Genomic DNA, 4,665 nt, shown 5'->3' on the forward strand with positions numbered 1-4,665 from the left:
GGTTGGGTGCTCCGTGGAGGGGCTGTCCTCTGCGGTGTCTCTGTACCCTTGGTGAGTGGCTGTTCCTGTGGGGGCTGTACCATTGTGGGGGCTTGTGACCAGGATTAGCCGATGAAACTTTGGTGGGGTCTGTAGAGTGGGGAGGGGTCGGTGGGCCCTGGGTTTGTTTTGTTTATGAGGGCTCTACCGGGGGGAGCAGGTGTGGGGTTTCTGCAGGGGTTCAGGTTCGCTGTACATAGTGGGGAAGCTTTGCCTCGTTTGTAGGGGGAGGGGAAGGGAGCGCTGTACCTTGGAGGGCGCCGCTGTGCCTGAGAAGCAGCTATCGGAGGTGAGAGTAGTTGCTGTTACCTGGGAGGGGTTTTTATCAGGGAGAGCGGTCTTTGTCTGGATCTGGCTATACCTGGTGTCGGGCTTCCCTGTGTGGGGTTTGTGTACCCTGGGGGCTTCGCTATTTCCTGTGGACGGTTGCCGTGCCCGAGGGGATGTCTTCTGTTTTGTATTGTAGCGACTGTGCACTGTCGAAGGGGTCTGTGCGTTGGGGTGTGGCTGTGCTCTGGCGCTGTAGGTGGTGGAAGTGTCCTCGGGGCGACGTGCTTTGGCCGGAGTTGGAGTTGTGCTCGTGCCTGTGCCTGGGTTCGTTCGTGTTGTGTGTGGTTGTGCACTATATACGTCCGCGCCTCCCCCACACGCCCATACACACATGCACATACATTCAAACAAGAAAAAGCGATATATTAATGCAATCATAAAACAACAATATCTGCATCTGGGAATCTGCCAAAGCGCAATAAACAAATGCTGTAGAACGATATTTACCTCTTCGTGAAGTTCTTGTTTGCTTCAGAGTCGTGGCCAATGCCGATCGTTGATGAGCTACAAATAAATATATTTAATGAAGCTCCAAACTATGATGTGTGGATAATATTCAGCAATGAGTTAGCGACAGAGAAAAATCACACAACATTCTTTCAGTAACACATGCGCATTACTGTATTCTGTCGCAAAGCAGTAAACCACTACCATAGTTTTGGGGGAATCTCCAATCTTTAGATAAATTATAATAATCTTATATTAAGAATAATAATGTAATATTAAGGATCATAATATAAAAACTATATCCTTATCTTCCTAATGCAGCTGCAACCGTTATATCTAGCGGTGGAATAAATTGTTAATATTACTGCTAATACGCGGGTATTCGACTGCATGTAGCTAACAGTCATTGAAACAATTATAATGATTATTATTGTTGTTGGATTGTTTTACCGTCCAGAAACCCTCCCAAGGTGACATGCTCCTTTTACTGTATTATTCTGGATTCCGTTCAATAATCTGCTGGATGTCTTACAGTGATTGTGAGGCAGATGTTTTTTTCTTTTCGCAGATCGTTTGAGGCTGGTGAATGGCGGCAGCCCGTGTGCCGGGAGAGTGGAGGTTTACCACGATGGACAATGGGGCACAGTGTATGGCTCTGGCTTTGGTGACAGTGGTTGGGATATGGCGGACGCGGCTGTGGTGTGTAAGGAGTTGGGCTGTGGAGCCGCGCTGTCAGCATCAGGAGACGCTCACTTTGGCGAAGGCTCAGATCCCGTTGTGACGTGGGATGTTCGTTGCAGAGGGAGTGAGTCTACTCTGAGGGATTGTCAGTCACAGCCCTGGGTTGGCTATTCCTGGCCACACACCTATGATGCCGGCGTCATCTGTACAGGTAAATATTTCAGTCTTCGATCATTTTTCTTTTCTCATGTTTTCGGTAAACTACGGATCGAGGAACACTGTTAAAGATTGTGTCCCACAATATGTTAGTTTTTATGAAATCTGAGAGGAGAGGTTGCGCTCATAGCCCTCTGATCAATTTTCCGAATCCAATTCCAATGATGCCGGCGTCATTTGCTCAGTTAAATTAATGTGTCTCTGAGAATAACCACGTGCTCGGGATGTGTGCGAGTTGTGAGCAATGGGTGTGTGAGAGAGGTGAGCACAGAGGGCTGAGCATTGTGGTGTGCACAAACGAGTGCGTGAAATGGAAATGAGTACAGGATGCGTGAGCACAGGGCGACTGAGCACAGTGGGTGAAAAATGGCAGGGAGCGCATTTTGTGAGCAGAAAGGGATTGGGCGCATAGTATCAGCCTATGGTTTTGCAGGTCAGGTTTGAAGACATTGAGCGATAGCACAGAGATTTGAGCACAAGGTTTGTTGAGCTCAGGCGGAATAGGCACAAGGGGTTGGGGTGATCACAGAGGGCCGAGAAACATGTGTGCTGAGGAGAGTGCTATGGGTACATTGGGTGTGAGTATGTGTTGGATAAGCATGGTTCGTTGAGCGCGTTGGGGGAATGAGCAGAGGGCTTTGAGAACAGGCTTGTTTAGCACAGGAAGTGGAGTACACAGGGGTAAGCTCCTTGAAGAGCACACGTGGGGCACAGTTGTTGTGCACATGAAGCGTGGTGAGCAAAGGAGGTCAGAGAACAGTGTCAGCGCAAATGATTGTGATCTCAGTATCTGAACGCAATCAGCGTGAGCACAGTGGGGGATATTTTTTTCTTAACTCGAGTGGGGTGAACATAAAGGCAGAGCGTGGATGTTTTGAGCGCCCGGAGGGGAGAGCACAAAGCGGAGTTGAGCATAGGTGTGGCGAATACAGTGGAAAAAGCACGAGGAAGGTGCGCACGCTAGTGGAGTGATCCAGTGTGGGTTTTAGCACACGGGGCTGAACAAAAGAGGGGTGAGCACCGGATCTGAGCCCGGGAAGAGTGAGCAAAAAGTGGGAGGAGAGTGCTGGGTGAATAAAGGTTTGGAGTGCAAATGGAGTTGAGTACAGTGGGGATGAGCACACAATGATGAGGAGAGGTGCAAGCAGAGCACGGGGCGATTCGGTGTGCATCACGGCGATCGGCACAGCTGGGTTTAGAGCATGGGAATTTTAGGCCGAGAGTGTAGCTGCTTCAAACAATTTGGGGAGCACAGGAGGTGATAATCGGGGAATGCGTATGTGGTGCGGAGCACACCGGGAAGAACAGGGGTTAAACACATTGAGTAGACTACAGGGTTACTGCACATGGGTGGGTGTGAGCACAGGATGGAAGTGTACAGGGGAAGTGGAGCACAGTATAGATAAGAAGAGTTGGCTTGAGCACAATGTAGAGCAAAAGGGGTGAGCAGAGGGGAGCACTTGGAGGGCAATCCCAGGCTAAGAGCACGCAAGGCGAGCAGAAATGGCGGGGAGCAGAGCCACGTGAAGCGTAACAAAGAGGGAGTGTGTACGTTGGGTTCTAAAGACTGGGTGAGGTCATATTGGGGTTGAGCACAGTCGGTGGAAAGAGGGCGCAGTTTAAGAGCAGAAGGTGGAGGATTAAGTACAAGTGGAGGTGAGCACAGGCGGAGAAGATAGCGGTATGAGCACAAGTCGGGTGCTGCATACACGGGAGGTAATCACAAGGCAATGGGCAACAAAGGAGAGTTAATGACGGAGTGGTCATATGGGTGACAAGCAAATGGTGGGAAGCACAGGAGGATAAGCACAAAGTGGAGTAGCACAGTCGAAATCACAGGAGGGTCACAAGGCGGTGATAAACAGAGTTTGAGCAGACGGAGGGTGAGCACAATAGGGGTTCAGCAAAGAAGTGAGTGCATAGCCGGGAAGTGAGCACGTGTTGGTTGAGTTTAGGTGGGTGTGTGCACAGGGGCTGAACACAATAAGACTGAGCACATGGTGTCCAAGAACAGGGAAGTTGGAGAACATGGCGGAGTGGAAGGCGAGAGAGGAGCTAAAGCTAAGTGAGTACAGACGATGTTTGGAGATGGAGCTGAGTACAGTGGTGCAGAGCACAGGGATTGAGCACAGGGATAAACTGAGAGAACCCGGGTGCGAAATACATTGGGAGTGATTACAGCGGTTTGAGAAACATAACTTGAGCATCGGGTGAGCGCATTGGGGAACAATGGTGCAGAGCACAAGGGGGAGAACCAGGAGTTGCACACGGTGGGGTGGAGGTGGGTGGAGGGGGGTGGGGGTTGAGCGTAGGAGATCAGTGTCCTGGCTATAGAAGGTAAAGCGTGAATGAGCAGTGCGGATTCAGCACCTTGTGGAGCAACAACAAATGTGCGGCGGGTGGGGTAATCAAACGGAAGATTACGGAGCCGTTATCACAGGAGGATGAGCAGAGAGTGTGGAAACAGGAAGCGTAGGCATGGTGGGGTTGAGGACAGGGGCTAAGAGCAAGTTGTGTAAGAGCACAAGCTAGTTGAGTACAAGTTTGTTGAGCAAAAGTGGGATCAGCACAGGGAGAGGGCACAGGGGCTTGAGCACAGGTGGGGTCCTGTTAAAACGCGAGGTATTCACAGGCCGTGGGGAACACAGAAGAGTGAAATCAGGGGATAGTCAACGGCATAGACCAGCTGGGCCAAATGGACTGTATCTGTGCTGTATATTCTAGTGTATTCTAAGGCCTACCCAGTGTCACAGCTTCACTCTTAACCCAATGTGACACGTCCTCGGCTAACCCCTTGTCACACATCCTCTCCTAACCGATTTTCCACCTCCGCTGCTGAACCAGTGCCACAACTACTCTGCTAACCAGTGTAACACCTTCGCAGTGTGATGGTACAGATGTTGTTATTGTATGTATGAAAGTTGCAGCTGTGGAAAGTGTATTGTATGCACA

The sequence above is a fragment of the Callorhinchus milii genome, unplaced genomic scaffold (assembly GCF_018977255.1).
Source record: "Callorhinchus milii isolate IMCB2004 unplaced genomic scaffold, IMCB_Cmil_1.0 Scaffold69, whole genome shotgun sequence".
In the NCBI taxonomy this organism is placed as follows: domain Eukaryota; kingdom Metazoa; phylum Chordata; class Chondrichthyes; order Chimaeriformes; family Callorhinchidae; genus Callorhinchus; species Callorhinchus milii.